Here is a 19518-nt window from a genome sequence, read left to right on the forward strand (position 1 = left end):
TGTAACTGAACCAGAATCTAAGTCAGGGACAACATATTACAGAGCACAGGCAGCACCTCCTCCAGTACTCTCAGGATAAGATGTCATGCAGTGGTCACAGATGGACGTCCCCAGCCTTTCTTCTACATTGTATGCAGCTTAACGGATGTAGTGTTTAAAACAAATGCCCTGGCATGTGGTGGACTTGATTTCCAAGGAGTTTGTGTTATTAATATCACCTTGGTGTCACTGTCATTGCATGAACAGTAATATCTTGGTGCTTGAACAGGGAAGTCACAGTTCTAAAATAGCATGTGCTCCACCCCTTTCCACACTGTCCTTCCATCTGCCACTCTTGAGACAGAAACCACTCAGACCCAGAATTGACTGTGAACAGTGTGTCCTGGGGAGAAGGCCCACCTGCTGCATACACTATGTGCATGGTTTTGCTTTGATATTTATTTATTTTAAATGTTCAATATAAGTATATATGATAATCCACAGAAATAAGTTCAGTACAGTGTGTGGCTTAGAGTAAACACTATAAATTTTGGATTTTTAAAATTTATGTGGTCATGTATTGTGGAGATTTTAAAACATGGCTCTGAACTTCTTCAGCACTGTGGGCATTCAGGTGTTGGGTTCTGTGTCCCTGCTCTTGATTCTGAATGGGCTCATGACTACATCAACCAGAACAGCCCAGGAAGGGAGGTGATGACCTCCAATGTGGGGTTAGCAAAGGTCCCTGCTAAGCTGTCTTGTACCCTCACCCTGGGGGAAGCCAGGCTTCCTGTAAGGAGCCCAACACCAAAACTGCCATACCTGAGAAACTTCAGGAGAAGCTCCAGGTGACAACCCCAGCTAAGTTCCCTACCAAGATAGCATCACCTGCTGGGACCACCATGGATGTCCAGTCCTCCTTCAGCTCCCAGGTAACTACAGCATCAGCTGTCATCTGACTGCAACCACATGGTGACCTCTCACAGGAATTGCCCAACTGGGCCTTTCCTGAGTTCCTGAATCATCATAAGTTCAGACATTTGCTTAACACTCCACCAAGCAGTAGAGTGACTTGTTACACAGCAGTAGTGTCTGGGACATGCCTCTAGGGGTGTATGTGTGTGTGTATAGATTGAAGTGGTGATGCCCAGGGACCCTGGAGCTAAACCACCTGTGAGTAAGTTCCACCAGATCTCTGACTCAGGCCAGCTCCTACATTCTCTTAGGCTCCCTTATCATATCTGTAGAGAGGGGCAGTGATATTATCTTCCTTATTATCTGTAAACACTCAGTGTACAGCATGTGGTGATGTGTTAATGTTTATTACATGAAAGCAGTGAATGCATATTGATCTAGTCAAAATGTTCATAGAATTTACCTTTATATGCTATCTCATGAGTCTAAGTTCATTTTTTTTAAATGATGCTCTTAGTCATGTATTTTTCTGTGAGACTTTCAAAAACTGATTCAAAAAGCCATTTTGATCCTATAGCAAATTCCCCATAATTTGCTATATTTCTGTATCTTAGTCCTAAATCCAGGGCTATCAATCTCCCTCCATCCCACCTTTTTCTTTCCTTCCTTCCTTCTCTTTCTTTCCCTCCCTCCTTTGTTCTCCCACCCTCTTTCCTTCTTTCTTTCTTTCTTTCTTTTCTTGGTACCAGGGATTGAACTCAGGGGCACTCCACCACTGAGCCATATCCCCAGCCCTATTTTGTATTTTATTAGAGACAGGGTGTCGCTGAGTTGCTTAGCACCTCGCCATTGCTGTGGCTGGCTTTGAACTGGCAATTCTCGTGTCTCAGCCTCCCAAACCACTGGGATTACAGGCATAAGCCTCCATACCCGGCTCACTCACTTTCTTCCTCCCTCCCCCCCTTCCTGCTTCCAAACACCATTTTAAGCATAACATTTTTTATATCTTTTAGATAATGACACTTTCTTGATTTTTTTTCCTAAATTTTGGTGTCTGAATGAATTTCAAATGAATTTTTTTTTCAGATTCAAAAAAAAGAAGTATTGTGTTCTAAACGAGGAGTACATTTCAATATTTACGTTTAATTCAGGGAAATTTTTGAACAACATTCAGTATTCTAGCTTTTCATTTTGACATGTTCATGGTTTTAATATGTCCTCCAGTGGACTAAAATAACTTCTCAGATATCTTTCATATTTTCCATCAAATTTAATCCCAGGATATTTTATGTTCTTGTTGTGACAATCTCCCTCCTGTAACCAGCCATTGCTGATGAGAAGCCATTCATGTTCCCTGCTTCTTTTGCAGCTGCCTTGGTGGCTGTCATTCAGAGGCTCTGAGAACCCTCAATGCTACAGCCATTGCTGCTGTCAGATGAAGTAGGAGCTGGCTTATCACTGTTGGCAGGAGTGGCCTTGGAGGAATCCACAGCCTCATTAAATGATTCAGAGAGAGAAAAGTCCCCACCTCACCTGACCATACTGGACAGATGAGGCACTAGAAGATAAAAGTGTGGCCACCCATTTCTTCTCACTATAACCTGCTAAGTTCATTGGTTAAACATATTTAAAACTGAGAAGCTGTGAGCAAAATGACAGTTTCTCTTTCAATCACTCATATGTGCTCTCTCACCGTTGGCCTGGGTGTCTTAACAGGTCACTTCAGAATCACATCCCTGAGGCTTATGAGGCCATGTCAGTGATGTTCAGGGGTCCCTTCCATGATAGCTGCTCTCCTGTTCCCTTGAGACCTGGTAAGGATTATATGTGATGATTAGGCTCAAGCTGGCTTCACAGGGTGGTCACCTGGGGATCAGGGCTGTGCACTATAATCGCCAGTTCCCAGTTGATAAAAAGGTTTCATTGATGTAAAAAGAATCTGAGCACTGAATTTCAAAATATTTCCCAATTGTTACTCCCAAGAACTGCTAAACTACAACCCAATTAGATTTCCTGTCAAAGTCCAATCCCTCCTGAAACATCTGCACATTGCAGCAGGTGAGGTGTTCTCATGGTGACACCTGCCTCTAGACACAGTTTTGATGCCAGGTATCTGCCCAAGAAAACAACTCAGCCCCCATCCTTAATATCAAGTAAATAATAAAATAAAACAGAAACAAATGAAAAAGCATTTTTACCATAGAGTCAGTTGGGTCAACAGACTTTAGTGGGATTTCAGGGAGTTTTGCAGGTTTCTGTGACATAGTGACCACCACATCTTCAAACCCAACACTTGGTACTTGATTTCACTCCCTGAGATCATTGCCATTTGACTTTCACCCCACTAAGTCACTGATCTTATGTGTCTCCCTGAATCCACTATCCTTAGTGTGTCTCATTGTCTACAACATCCTTCCCCTCTGGGTCTCTGAACAAGTCAAAAGTTGCCTTTCTGAGATAGAACAATCCAGCTCCTTCTAGACTTTGGCATCCATCCAAGTGCTCAGAAACCCAAAGGCTTCCTAGTAAACAGAATCCACCTTTTCTGAGAGCATTTTGATCATGAATAGCAACATTTCTTATTCTTTTACACAAATCCAGATCTCTAATGGGTAGACCTGAAAATGTCTTTGTTGAATTGCTAACAGCAAGAAATGGTGTTGAAGGGTGTTTACCCCTTGGGTTCTGTGCATTCTCTGACTGTTACACAGCATTTTAATTTCCTCTAAGGACTTTCCTGTTGCATTTACTACTTAGCAAACTGTTTGACACGAGAGGCCCAGAAGCTGTCCACATGCCTTTCTCCCTAAGGTCAATTATTTTTTGTTTTTCACTTAAAAGGGGAAGCTGTATTAATCTTCCTTTCATTCAAACACTTAGAGGTCATTGTAGGGTCATTAATTGTCTTACTTTCCTTTTTTTTATGTCTCAGAGAATAGGAAGGCTGAGGAGAGGGAGAGAGATGTGAATCAGTGACGAAGTCAGAGCACAAATATTCTTCAGTTATGATTACAACTTCACGTGGGGATGCTCCATGGTGCCCCAAAACAATTACAGTAGTAACATCAAGACACTGATAGGAGATCACCACAACTAATGAGAACCCTTGAAATATTGTGAGAGTCACCCAAAATATGACACAGAGACACAAAGTGAGCATATACTGTTGGAAAATTAGTACCCTGAGACTTGCTCAACACAGGGATGTTTTAATACTTTCATCTGTTAAAAAGAAAATGCAGTATCTATGAAGGGCAATGAAGCAAAGCACAGTAAAAGGAGACAGGCCTGTACAAGGGATGCCTAGTAAAGATGAAGAGATGCATAATGTGACGTATGAGAGAAGAGGTGCCAAGCTCCCATTCCTCCAGGTGCACCAGCACCTCAACTTGCTCAGTTGTCCAAAGCTTTTGAACCCTCTTGTTCTGCCTTTTTAAGGGGACTTAATGCACAGACCTGATTGAAAGCTGGCGAACCATATAGATATGTGATTGGACAAAAAGGATATGATTTAATGCTCATAGATTTGGAAAACCCAAAGAGGTCTGTCTAGATTCTTCTTGACCTCTGTGTGCAACCCTCCCTATAGAATTGAGGAAGAACCCTACTGAAATAAGGGTCTTATGATCTACTCGTTGGTAAGTTAGGTCAGATAATTTCTTTAGGACCAATTCTAAAAGGGTAGGGAAAGATCAGAATTACCATGACTTGTCTTGTGAAGGATAAAGTCTAGTTTCTGTGAATGAGTTCATGTGATTGTGGGGCCTAGAAAATCCTAATTTGCCAGAAAGACAGGAATTCTACATTATATTCTGAAGAAGATCCTGAAAATCTGAGTCTTTGTTTTCAAGGCCTTCAACGAATTGAATGAGATCTAATCACAATTTTGAGAATGATCTCCTTTATCTAAAGCCAATTAGTTGTGTGTATTAACTCTATCTATAAAACTACCTTCACAGCATTACCTAGGCTACTATGTGTACCCCAACCCACCAAATCAACACGTTAAAAAGTTAACTATCACCGTTGCTTCTCTTTCCTCTTGTTTTCATTTTTCCTCTTTTGAAAGTTAAACTGAAGCATATTTTCCAAAACATTCCTATTCTTGCTTAGTTTCATAAGGAAATTTTGATTCTTAGGAACAGAATGTTCTAAACATGAGCCCTGTCAATTGCTTTCCTGGCCTTAGTTGAACAGTGACATCACTGGAAAGAGAAAAAAAATTTCTCTCCATCATGAGAGTAGGACCTGGGTAGGGGCACTTGGGACCCTCAGTGGCCTGCATCCCTCTGTTCACATATCTCTGGCCAAACATTCCTCAGTTGACCATACCCAGCTGCCAAGGCCTCTCAGTGGATGGTCATAAGCCAAATCACAGCTCAGAAGTTCTATTTTTAAGACAGAGCAAGCAAATGGGCCTGAATATTATTCACATAAATAAAAACACAAGAGTGTCTCTTCTTTCTCTGTCAGTTATACTTCACTATCCATGAAATTAAACAGAATTGACCTTATATGAATGTAAAAGATATGTGATTTTAGAATCAAGGAGGGAATCTGGTCCTCTTGAGATTTTTTCCTGCTCTTATCTGTCCTGGATCCATTTTCTTGGGATATGCACAGTCTTGCCCAGGGGAATCTCTTTTAAAATGTTTCTTCTGTAACTCCTTCTCGTATCACCTTTTAGAGCCCAACAGGGAGAGCAACTGACCGGAATGTCAGCATTGCAGGGCAGAGATCAGGAGGGCAAATGTGCAGCTGAGAGAATACAGAGGCAAGTCACTGGAGAATATGGTCATAAAGCCAGTTTCAAACTATACTTAAGGATATATTGTCTAAATATTTAGATATACTCATCCAAAATATACAAATTTCCATCTTACATGTGAGCAAAATACACTCTCTTTTTTTTTAGTTGTCACTGGATCCTTTTATTTATTTTTCTAATTTATTTATATGCTGTGCTGAGGATCAAACCCAGGGCCTTACACATGCCACGCCACTGAGCCACAACTCCAGCCTCCAGACCTTCTACTTTTAAATAGCTTTTGTTCCCTGTTTACATGTGTGTTGGGTGAGAATTTTTGAGGGAAAATTCTAGGGGAGGTATAATATCTTGGAGCTATTATCACACTAATAAAATAATTCCTTGTTTCTGGTAAATAGAAGAGTGAAATACATGTAGAGAGTTTACTGTTTAGTCAAAGTAAACTGCCTGTTCTTGGTTACTAACAACACTCTGAGAAGGTCTGAATTGCTTCATTCTAATTGTACACTGTGTGTGGGTCATCTTTAAGGATGGAGGCCAGGACCTTGCTCCTCTGAGGTGAATTCCACCTATGGTAGCTTTCCAACCCACTGGGGAACAGTCCTGGAAGGCATTTCCTGTGAAAACACAGCAGCTAGCACCACACCTCACAGGAATTTCACCCTCCCTGTCTAGGGTGGCTGCTTGGCAAGATGGGCTCTTCACCTAGCCTGAAAGACAGGAGACATTACATCAAAAAGAAATGGGGTAGGGAGATCACTATCAAACTTTTTAGATGTGAGCCAGCCTCCAAAGGGAGGTGGTGGGTCATTAGTTAGGCAAAAATCACCAGCAAGACTGACCAGGTTGGAGCACCCAGTCCTGTAATTCCAGGCAAATGTAACTGGCCTTTGGTTTATCTGTTTCAAATTAGAATTTACCACTTAAATCATGAGTTAACTAAAACTCTAAGTCATCACATGGTTTTATTTTTACCATGATTCTCTCTGGCTAGGACAAGAAAATAAGGACATTAGACATTCAATTTCCATAGGAATAACCACATTTTCCCCTAACTTCCTAAGGTTTTGTTCCTTAACTTTCCTGTATAATTCTTACTGATATTTAAAAAAAAAATTGGGCAGATAATTTTTCAGCCTATAAAATTGCCACATTATGATAAGCCACACTTTGATTTGTTCATTTCAACCACTTTTTTCTCTCCTTCTCCAATTCTTTCTTTCCCTCTTCCTGTTCCAAATATTTTGGCCCTCCATAATTTATTTTTTATTCTTTTATTTTTTGGTGGTGATTATTGTTTTTGTTTACCTTCTCCCTCCAGTCCATATTTAGATCTAAAAGTTTAGTAGCTATGTCCTTTCAGATGAATCCTGATTTTACACCTTTAGGTCAAACCTCATTCCCATAAAATTTCTGTGAGCAATTCAGATATATTTGTTAAGAAAAAGTAGATTAAGTGAATGTAAATGGGAAAAACATTTATAAACAAACTCTTCATAGTTTCAAAAATTTTTTCCAGTTGCACAAAATCTTAGAGTCATGTAAAAAGTAAGTAATAGACATTTGTTAGATGCTTGGATCCTTTCTAAATAAGTTAGAATACTAAAACATCAATTATTAAGCATAAGTTTAAGGTTTCTATACTTGAGCGTCTTTTATACGGCATGAAGAAGCTAAAGATGTTGGGATCTATTAATAAATATAGAAAATAGTATATATTCCTGGAAATAAACTAGCAAAATGCTAGTTTACAGTTGCTAAGGATTAAAATTCTAACTAATATACAGTAACTAAAACTAGAAATAAGAAGGAAAGCAACTTCACATGTGAGGAGTCTAACAAAGGAGGTGGTGGTCAATGTGAACATGCTTTGCTGAGGAAAAAGGAGTGGTTTTACAAAAGGTTTGCGGAGGAAAGCTTGTAAAAAAAAAAAAAAAGAAAAGAAAGAAAGAAAAAATATGTGGGTTCTAGTCAGCTAAAGTTGGAAGAAAATTATTTATAAGTGTACCTAAAAATTTAAAAGCACACTGATGTGAACCTAGAGTTTTACCCCCCTGTGTTCACAGGAGTGTTTTCCTGGAGCACTGATCTGTACTTCATAGGAAACTGGGAAAGGTGTTTCTTTACCTTTTAGATAACTGGCCTAAAAAACAAAGATGCTGTGTTTTGTGCCTTTGAAATATTCTGTCATTGATTTTATCCCATAATGATCTGCAATTCTATTTTTTGTTAGTGTATTAAACTTAAACATAATATTGGAGTTCATGTTGACATAATTATACAAGCATGTAATTTAATTGGCTCCAATTCAATTCCCAGTTCTTCCCCTTCCTTTCCCCTCCTCCCTCCCCCATTCCCTTTTCTCTATTCTATTGGTCTTCTCTTTATTTATAGCTTTTTAAAATTAGTGCACTATAGGTATACATAAAGATGAATTCACTGTGGTATATTCATATAGGTACATGGGATAGTTTAGTTAGATTCATTGTATCATTCCTCCCTTTTTCCATCCCTCCTGCCCCCACCCCTCAATCCCCTTCCTCCACTCCATTAATCTCTCTTCTGTTTTCATGGGATCCCCTTCAACCTCCCCACACCATTTATTTTTCCACATGTGAGTGGACATTTGACCTTTTACTTTCTGGGTCTGGCTTATTTCAGTTAGCATATTATCCAACTCCATCCATTTTCCAGCAAATGTCATAATTTTATTCTTCTTTATAACTGAGTAAAACTCAGTTGTGTATATATATGACATTTTCTTAGCCATTCATCTATTGATGGGCATCTGGGCTGGTTCTATAACTTGGCTATTGTAAATTGCACTGCTAAAAATGTTGACATGGCTGGATCCCTATAGTATACTAATTTTATTTTTAATTGTTTTAAGCCTTTTGGTATCTTTTTAAAAAATTTCCCAAAATCAAATTCTAAAATTAAGCCTTTTTTCAACACAACACATAAGCCATTTTTCAACACAAAATATATAAAATGTGCTAATTTGAGTAATGACATGGTCATATACTGGCAACCTCTTTAACATCTAGAGACTAGAGCTACAAAACTGGGACTCATTTGTCCATTATATATACTATATGCACAGCAAAACAAAATTCACAAAACGTACAGAAAACTGGTGTCAGAAAAAAATCCAAGTATGAAAACACTAATGTATTATCTTCTGTATTGCTTTCCCTCCCACCTCCTCCACATCACTGAGCAAGTACAGATGATACTATACTGCTCACAGAGAGGGTTTAATAGTTCCATTCCCAAAAGACAATATCTCATATCAATTTGGGCAAAAAGATATTTATAAAGGGATATTTTATTATCTCTATATTAACATACATCAGGCACTTTTAAACATCTAGACAGATTAGATGTTTCAAGTAAGAACTCAATTTTTCCACTATGTACATGACAGTCTTGAATAAATAGCATACATCTAACAATAGTTCTAATTTGAAAATGTCTTCAAAATATGAGCCTTCAGGCCTTTAATTGACTAAGTGGGCTATAAATTTTCAAAAAAAAAAAAAAAACATTTTTTTTCTAGTAATCCTAACACAAAACATAAAAAAGTTTTGTTTTGTTTTGTTTTAACTAATTCTACTTTTGTCCTACACTGGTAACTTCCTTAACATCTACAAAGACTAAATGTAGAGTAGGACTCATTTCTCCTTTATATACACTATGTACACAGCAAAGAAAAACAAAACCCATAGACATAACAAACAATGGTTACTCTTATTGTAAGTACACTGGCATAGTGCTGTGAAGAACCAGCACACAACTGTGTACCATTCAACATATGGTGTGGCACTTGGCCCCCCCCCCCCGCACCAAAAAAAAACATTTCATAAAAATTTTAACAAAAAGAAATTTACAAAATGGGTTATATTTTACCACTTTTACTTTTAACAAGTATCAGTAACTTTAGAATATCTAAAAAGTCTAGATATTTTTTAAAAAGTAGCTAGCATTGTTAACTATATATATAGTAAAGAGAAATACAATGTGTTGGGTGTGAGGGAGACCTTGCCTTTTGGTTTTATTTCCCCCACTGGGTTTTTCCCCGCTGACGTTTAGTTTTCTACTCTTGAGAAGAATATCACGGTAGAGGCTGGGGATATAGCTCAGTTGGTAGAGCTATCAAAATGGATCAAGGACCTAGGAATTAAACCAGAGACTCTGCATCTAATAGAAGAAAAAGTAGGCCCTAATCTTCATCATGTGGAATTAGGCCCCAACTTCCTTAATAAGACTCCTTCCCTCCTTCTCCCTCCCCTTCCCCCCTCCCTCCCCCCTTTCCTCTTCCTCTCCCCACCCCCAACTGAGCATAGTTGCCTTCTTTAGCCCCCATCTCTACATCCCTAACCCAAGGCATCAGATCCTCAGCAGCACCTTTCCCTGGGCCAGACAGGATTGGTCCTGGAGACCTTCCCCTCCCTGCGATCACCAAGGCAGTGGGGGAGGCTCCCTTTGACTGCAGGGCAGAGACCCCCAACTGTCTTGGGCCCAGTTCTCAGCTGACCCCAGGGGAGAGCTCCAGTGTACCCTGGAGCTAGCCGCGCCATTCCTCACCAAGCTCTCTGCCAGAACACAGATTTTTAGTTAAAATATTACTGATTCTATTTTTGTTTTGTTTTCCAGATTTAAGGGAACTTTTTTTTTCCACTAAAGCTATCTATAGTTTATACCAATTTGGTAAAATCTACTTTTGTAAACAAAAATAGAAACATTCACTTTTTCTTTCCATTCCTCCAAAATTTGAAAACTATTCCTGAGTATCTTTATGTCTATGGCAATAGGGTTAATTGCATAAATTCAATAAAAATATGGTTTTATAACACGTTATAACTAAAAATATTGGTTTTACTTGGTGTTATATTTAAGAACATGAATGTACTGTCTGGCTTCCTTAATTTAGTTTTCTATCCTTGAGGTTGTTGAAGAATCTAATCTGAGATCCCTTGTCAAATTTTCCAAGAAAACAAAATTTAAAAGAGACTATGAGGTTATTCTGGCTATATTTATACCATCATGAGACTAGAACTTCTTTTTCAGACAAATATATCATACCATGATCATCTTTGGTTAAAATGAGAGTGATCACAGAGAGGAAAATCAAGTGTCTGAAGAATACTATGGTATAACCTCTTTTACAATCTATTGTATTCCTGTTCATTTATTGCTTTTGAATTTGTATGCTCTACCTGTAAACTAGACTGGATTCTCTGACATCTGATTGCAACTGACCAGTTAGAACTGAACAATTCCTGAAGCCAGATGCAGGATAACTCCATGCAAATTTCAAGAAATAAGTCTGATGTCTGAAGGGTGGGCCACACAGAGAATCCAGTGCCATAATCAGAGGCATGTGCTGCTGACTTCACCATTGTGGATAGCTTTTCCAAGACCATTAGAATAAGATCCCCTATAATAAAAAGACTCTTACTCCTCTGAACTTTTCCTTGCTTATATTTCCTCTGCTTGGTAGGATGATGCTGTTGTCAGAGTTTCACATCTGTAGATAACCTGAAGGAATGTTGGACCTGTCACATCAAACCCATATCTTTACTGTTAAGAGATCCTTTAGTGGACTCAGAGGGTGACTTTAGCAATGTCTCTAGTGCAACTTTCCTTTCAACATTGTACCAGTTGTCTCTTTCATAGAGTTAGCACTCTCTAATTTAATCATTCCTGGGTACTAGATGATAGAGCTTCTGCCTGCTAACTATATAGAGAGAAATGTTCAATTGCTGACAGTTCTTGTTGTGCATAAGTAACACACTGAATATTGTAGGAGCACAGTTGACAAAAAATTGACAGACTGGTTAAAATGAGTCAACTCCTCATTTGGCTTTTTAATCTATGATTTTGATGGTTGAAGAGTCTAATCTGAGACACAATTCAAACTCTTGGTATTATCCTCAGTCATCACAACAAATCTTTCTGAGTTCCTGGATTTTTTTCACAAACCCTACAGGGGATTCTGAAAGAGCATGTAGGCTGGCCTTTGGAAACCACTGGGCAGATGGTTTCTAGGGTCCCTCTGAGCTCTCCTGGCCTTCAGTCCTTTGAAATCATCTCTAACACAAGGCATTACAACAATGGGAGTAGGATCTGAAAGGTCTTCCAGGGGCTGCTCACAGTCCACAACTGCACACTCAGCCATCTTCAGGCAGTATCCTGCCAGCACCTTGTCTCTCCCAAGTTGTGGCTGCTTTTGAGGACTGACAGGGTTCTCAGTGGACGAGCCCAGCATCCCACTGGATCCCACTCTAGCAAGACCCAGCAGGAAAAGGGTGGGGCCTGTTACAGGGTAGAAAACCATGTCCCACCTGTTGAGGTAAAGTTTGCACAGTCATCTAACTCCTGATTGAATAATAAACTCCAACATGTTTAAAAGAAAAGAAAGAAAGAAAACCATGTCCCAAATCCTACTAGTTACCATTAGAAGGCTCTGCCAGTTCCAATCTTGGTGATAATTAATGAACTTAATCCTTTAAGAAATCATTTCTGGCATAGTGTGAGACTTCTCTGTGTATAATTACTGAAAAGAATGTGGCAGATGTGATATGTGATAAACTCTAGGGGAAAAGAAATCTGGCTGAGTGGAGATTTTAAAATAGTTTTATTAAAAACCCAGATTCCCATGCCATACTGCCATAAGCTCTGAATCTATCACATAGGGCTTCAGAATCCATATTTATTTTTAAATTCCTCAAGTGGTTTTGATGGGCAGTCGTATTTGAGAATTTCTGACAATGGTAAGTCAAAATGAGTAAAGTTCATTGAAAGCAGCTTGCAATTTGGAGTTGGAGAATTTGTGTCTTGAGGCTCAGTGGTCTCCCTGTTGTGTAAGGAGATTGGATCAAGTAGTCCTTGGCAGCCCTTTCCAAGGACCCAAGCAGAGCTGGAGACCCAGGACTCCAGTGCCTCTCTAAGGACAGATCAGCACCTATCTATCCCAGGGCTGAATTTGGTGCTCTGAGTTCTCACCAAGGAGTCCTTCTTCTGTTTGTGTTTTTGTTTTGGGGTGGTGGTATTTTTTTTAAGCGACAGGATGAGTAAATATCACTGTGAATTTGGTTTTTCCAAAATGGTCTTGCAACCCTATGAGACAGGAGGACATAAGATCTGATGAAAAATATTCTGAAACAAAGAAGGGACCATGAAGGCTGGGGATTCCTGGAGGCAAATTCTACCATCTCAGAATTTGACTATGAAGACTTCCACTTTAAACTCTTGAAACTCCCAGTGAATGAAGCACTCCCCATAATCTAAGACCCTTTAACCAAGAAACTCTAAAGACAAGCCACAAGTCCCTGGGTTTTCCAGAAGCTTTTTCTTTCCTTTCACCCACTCCTCACCTGGGCGCCCAAGGTGGGGTACCCAGTAGGACGAGGAATTCTCTCACGATACCTGATTCTCCCACACCAGCCCTGGATTTGCATCACCCTGTTTGGGCCTAACTGCTTCTTTTTGATTTCAAGAGGATACACAAAACCTGAGAATCATAATTTTAATTTTGTCAAAGCCATATCTGCATAGGATAGAAAGTACAGATGAGTTTAACATGAAAAGTAAGGTCTCCATCTGCTCCAAGTCCCAGAAGGCAGGTTCAATGTTTCAGTTCTTCTATTATCTTTCCTTACATCTAACTGGTCTAGATCCTAGGCTTAGCCCACTTTGAATATATTTGCTAATTTTAGGCCATAACTGTCCAACTGTGATATAAAAGATAGTGATTAACCTGTCTGGGCATAACTCTGCTTCCAGTATATGATATTTATGTTTTAATACTTATACAAATTATCTCTAACTGGAATCACTGTGTGTGACATGTTCCAAATCTAATTCCTCATCCTGAATTCATTCAGACTGTGATGAGGCTTAAAAAAAAAAAAAAATATGTTAACTTGGTCAAGAAGAGCTGTGTTCCTGGAAAAGTAAAGAAGGTGGAAAATACACAGAATTGGTGTTTTGTTTCCCAAAAGGAAGTATGATCTCCATGACGGTTTACTGTTTGACATTTCCAAAACAAGTGCCACTGTGGGACATTGGAGGTTGATCTCGAAATAACACTAATTGGGGAAGTGGAAACTTGGCTGAATTGATGGAAACTGCTTCAAGAGATCCCAAAAGGACTCTGAAAGGAATCATTTTAAGGAGAAAGCAGTCGTTGTTCAGGCCTAGGCAACCGTTAAGGAAGGCAAAAAGAACACATTGGTCAAATTGGCCAAGCCTAAAGAGGACGTTTTGAAAGAAGCAGTAAACATTGCCCAAAACTGTCAAAATGAGAAGTATTGAGCACAAAGTGCACAGTGTGCATAAAGTGGTATAAGCAGGAAAATCCCCAAATACTCTCCACAGAAAGGGCTCCTGGTAACAAAACGCCACTGTGAAATGCAGGGGAGTCTTGGGACCGAGGGGGTTGAGAGTCTCATCTGTTGTTTTTCCCCTTTTTACCATAAAACACTTGCTCCCAAAAAAGAAAAAAAGTCTAGAGGCTATTTTGAGAGTGGGGACAGGGGTGGTGGGTATTGCACTAGCCAGCAATCACAAGGTACTGTGAAAAAGTCTCACCCAGCATCACTGCCCACATTTCCCCACTTAAACTTGACGTAAAGCCGTGTCATAGAGAAGAAGAGGAAGCTTGAAAAGACTGGGATGTGCTAGGGTTTCACAATTACAAGGGCAGAACACAAGATTTGAATACAAATTTCTCAACAGTTCTTGTGTGTGGATGTGTGTACGTGCACGCACATGTGTTGTGTTGGGGATGGACACAGGGCCTTGCATATGACAGGTAAGCATTCTACCACTGAACAACACCCAGAGCCCCTCAATACTTTGAATTCGAAACTCAGGAAAGTAAGTATGATTGTTAGAACCTGACAGGCCTCTGACACTATTGGAAGATGGTAGAAACCTAGGAGGTGGAACCGAGTGGGAGGAAGTTAGATCACTGGGGTTGTGTCCTTGCAGGAGACTTTTCGACTGTGGCCCCTCCTCCCTCCCTCTTTCTGTCCTTCTCTCCCTTCCCGGCCACCATGAGGACTGCAACTTTGCTCTATCATGCATTCCCCACTATGATGTTCTGCCTCACCACAGGCTTAAAAGCAACATGGCCAAGTGACCCTGCACTGAAACTATGAGCCAAAATAAACCTTTCCTCTTTAAGTTGTTTATCAGCGACAAAAAGCCGACTAACACAGAATCTTTCAAAAAGAGCCATCCTATTTAGTTATCCAGAATAAGTTTTCTTGAGCTTTGATCTCAACCTAAATCAGACCAACAGTCTAAACTCAAAGCCTAATGACAACATGCAATTTTCTGGCCTGGGTCTACACCATCCAAAGGAACCTAAAGAGTCATAGAAGCCACTGCTTCTCCAGCTTCCTTTTACACCCCTACACCCCTGTCCAGCGTCTCAACTCCTGGGAGTACTCCTTAGTTGATGTTATAGCCAAACATAACACTAGACATACTTTCTCAATAATCAATGAAATAATAAACAACACAGACACCAGTTATGGAGTGCCTGGTTCTACTGGATATTCTGTCAGTGCTTCACACTCCACACTTCATCCATTTCATAACAGCTCCTTGAGGGAATAACAAATCATTCTAATTTAATGGCTGAGGGAACAGAAGATCACATAGTAAATCTGTAAATAAACAGAAGATCACAAAGTAAAATTGTGCCCTGGGTACTGCAACTAGCAAAAGGTACAAATCAGATCGCAACTCCAGTGTGTCCAACTCCAAAGACCTCCTCAACCCCTGCCTTGTCCCCTTCTTTGGTTTCTATAAACCACGACGTATCGGCCATACAAATCATGTAACAACTCTAAATGGATCCAATGATGGAATGTCTTTTTTGTTTCCTCCACAATCAACCAAGATGCCTTGCCCACCCTGTTCCCAGTTCTGCACTCCCTGTCCACTTGGTGATGAGCACCCCAATTGTTCCTTTTACCCTTCAGGGAAAGTGCTGGCCTGTTTCAACTCAAAAAGCTAATTTTGCCAGGTGCTGTGGGACACACCTGTAATCCCAGTGGCTCAGGAGGCTGAGGCAGGAGGATTGCAAGTTCAAAGCCAGTATTAGCAACTTAGCAAGACCATGCCTCAAAATAAAAAAATAAAATAAAAAGGGCTGTGGATATGGCTTAGTGGTTAAGCACCCATAGATTCAATCCCAATATTAAAAAAAAAGCTAATTTAAGGCTGGGGTAGTGGTTCAGTGGTAGAGTGCTCACCTAGAATGCTTGAGGCACTGAGTTCGATCCTCAGTGCCACATAAATGTAATATAAAGATATTGTGTCCACTTAAAACTAAAAAATAAATATTAAAAACAAAAGCTAATTTAAACTTTTCACAAATATGAATACTTGAAGTATTCAGAAAAGAACAAACTAATAAAGAATAAATTTAAGGACATGGTTTGTCCTTAAAAAATAAAATTGAGGCTTGAGTCCTCAAAGTAACAATGTTGAGAGACAGTAATACCTTTAGGAAGTAGTTAGGTTATGGGGTTTATTTAGTTCCAGTGAGAATGAGTTAGACTCACTGAACTGGATTAATTTTCGTGAGAGTGGATTGTTATAATACAGGCAAGCTCCTTTCTGTCTCTCTCTCTCTCTCTCTCTCTCTCTCTCTCTCTCTCTCTCTCTCACTATATGACCACTCTTCCTTAAGAATTCACTGACTTGCTGCCTTGAGGTCTTCACTAGAATTTCAGCATAATGCTGGTGCCATGTTCTTACCCCTCCAGAATGGTGAGTTCAATAAACCTCTGCTTTATAGCTTACCCAACCCCAGATACTTTGTTATAGTAACAGAAACAGACCAACACTTGTGTTTCCAAATAATAAAGGACTGAGGTAGAACTTGCAGAGCTGGGGGTTTTAAATAGGAACAATGGCATCAATTATAATGACCAAATCATGAAGCACTTCTTTAAAACTAAGACCCAAGCTTCAACTTAACACAGAACACAGAGACTCAATGATAGAAGGATACAGCCATGAGACAGGGGCTGGCACCAGGAAGGAGACTCACCTGGCAGGTAGGGTTCAGGAAATGTGCTTAAGCTTGAGTTGTGTCCTGGCATTTTTCTCCCTTTCCTGACCAAGGTCTAGTGAGGACCTTCCTACCCCATACCCATGCCTCTTTCATCCTGCCAGCCAAAGCAACCAACATATTTTCAAGAAACTGGCATATTACAGAAATGCTGTTGGATTGTTTTAGTTGTTTGTTTATTTGTTTCATTTTCTTTTGCTAACAACACCACACCACAGCCTGGGTAAAAGAAAAGGGGCTAATTTTAGCTCATATTTCTGGTCCAAGGTTGAGAGGCCACATCTGAAAATAACTTTCTCCCTGGCAGAGTTCCAGGTAGCATAGGGCAACACATGATGAGATACAGAGAATGCCTGGGAGACCTAGCCACACTGACTTTTATAGCAGAACCACTGTCAAGATAACCCATTGGCTCATTAATCCCACGAATGGATTGATCCATTCACAAGGGCAAAGCCCTAATCAAGTCTTAAAAGTTGGGCAGATCCCATCTCTTAATATCTCAAAATAAGAATTATAGTTTAACTTGAGGTTCAGAGGGGACAAATCATATTCAAATCACAACAGAAGGGGGAAAAAAACCAACTTCTCTATAAACAGTGCTGGAAAAGCCAGCTGTGTGTGTGTGACCGATGTGATTCTGCAATATATATATGGGGGAAAAATGGGAGTTCATAACCCACTTGAATCAAATGTATGAAATATGATATGTCAAGAGCTATGTAATGTTTTGAACAACTAATAAAAAAATTAAAAAAAGAAAATCCAGCTGTACATTCAAGGCACTTTTTTATAATATAATTAGGGTGGGGAATCAAAACAGCCCTACCTACAGACCGTTACCTCATACCACACATCCCTTCAGACTTCAGCCTGATCACATATGTAAATATTAAAAGCAAAAGAAAACAACATGTTTAGAAGAAAATATGGGAGAACATATAAAAAGATTTTAAAAATGAAATGCAAGAGAAGCACAAACTCAAACAAAATACTATACAGTGAACTGTTTATTTTTTAAAATGTAAAGTTAAAAAAACATTAGCATAGTGATTCTTAATAAAGCTAAATAAGGGACCCTCCCACATCTAAGCAAATTTATTTCTGGGCATTTCCTAGAGAAACTTTCATATGTCTAAACATAGAAGCCAAATGAAATGTTCATTGCACCCAATTTTAAGAAGAAAGGGATAGAATCCAATCGGTGTAGAATTGATAGGGGACAGACATGAGTGGTGGGAACATGAAGTTAAGGGAATAATTCTCTAAAATAGGCTCACCATGCTGACTCCCACATGCTTTCTCTTAAAAAAAAAAAATTACCTACCACTCTGCCTGGCTTAAATCCCAGGATAAGTTACATTTCTCCACCGCTTGTTATCTGCAGGAGAAATGCAAGATGCTGATAAGAAAGAACATATGTTACTCCAAAGCAGGAAAGACTTTTGTGACCCTTATACAGACCAGATTCCAGAACTCAGAGAGAAAAGGATAATTCCCCCTAACCATGAAATCTCGGAAGAACAAGTTCCAATTAGAACTGATCAGCACATGCCAAAGTGACCAAGAGCTGTCATGCACCATTAGGACTTGAAAGTCTGATGTCATCCTGCTGTCTGTCAAAAGTCAAGAGTCAGATCTGAATGGTATTCTCTGGAAACTTCCCCAGAACCCCCAATAAAACTGGAGAATAGGAGAGAAACTGAGAGTGTCCCTTGAGAAAGTCCCCTTTCCCTTTTTTCCATCCCTTCTAATAAATTCATGCTGTTATTCTAAGCAACATGTCTGAAATCTTTCTGACTTGATCATAAGAATTGGGTTTGAAGGGGGTCTTTACACTGCCTCAGTTTTTTGAAAGGCCCAGCCCTGTGACAGAATCAACTCAGTCGGAAATCATGAATTAATGGGTTTTCTAGGACAAGGTTCTAATGAATAGACAAAAACAGTGATAATGAAGGAACTCTACCTACACAATGACTCTCACAATGATGGTTTGAGTAAAAATATCAAGCTGTAAGAAATACAGTGTAATTATTATTTATGTAAATTTTTAAAAACATTAAACTTAATAATGTACAGCTCGAAGATATCTGAAATGTTTAGGGCTTATTTTGGATTTTGAGATATGAGATAGCTTGTATATAAGGCTCAAATCTAAATAATCTAAATATGAAATTCACTTATATTTCATACACTCCTTGGACACAGAGCCTGAAGGTCACTTTTTTATAATATAATTAGTGCACCTGTGTTACCATGAGCTACCACATGGGGTCAGAGGTGGAATTTTCCACTTTTTTTTTTTTTTTTTTGGTTGTTCAAAACATTACAAAGCTCATGATATATCATCTTTCATACATTTGACTCAAGTGGGTTATGAACTCCCATTTTCACCCCAAATACAAATTGCAGAATCACATCGGTTACACACTCACATTTTTACATAAAGGCATATTAGTGACTGTTGTATTCTGCTACCTTTCCTCAGATTTTGCAACATATTCAGATTTCGAATTTTCAGATTGGGGTCCTTCACCTATCATTGTGGTTGATTATCTCTATGTTAAACTGCAATGGGTCAACACATTTGGAAAACTTAGGAGAGTACGTACCTGGCTAGAATGAACTTAGATACTATAATCGGTGTTCTGAGAGAGACAAGGCTTAAACCCCAGGTGTTTGGATAGTCAATCATGCTGCAATACTGCAACCTACATTTTACCTAGTAAAAGTGGCACAATAACATTTTTGTGCTTTTTAT

General features: G+C 39.3%; 1 protein-coding gene across 2 annotated transcripts in view; it reads right to left on the reverse strand.

Annotated features, from left to right (window-relative positions):
- The window catches only part of LOC143394286 (cystatin-C-like), a 166193-nt gene extending 149334 nt beyond the window's left edge, over window positions 1-16859 (reverse strand). For both annotated transcript variants that reach the window (XM_076848896.1, XM_076848894.1), the window contains exon 1: window positions 16737-16859. The gene's annotated coding sequence lies outside the window, so the exon portion shown is untranslated. The remainder of the gene's footprint in view (window positions 1-16736) is intronic.
- Between the last annotated feature and the right edge of the window lie 2659 nt (window positions 16860-19518).

This window comes from Callospermophilus lateralis, chromosome 3, assembly GCF_048772815.1.
Source record: "Callospermophilus lateralis isolate mCalLat2 chromosome 3, mCalLat2.hap1, whole genome shotgun sequence".
Classification (NCBI taxonomy): domain Eukaryota; kingdom Metazoa; phylum Chordata; class Mammalia; order Rodentia; family Sciuridae; genus Callospermophilus; species Callospermophilus lateralis.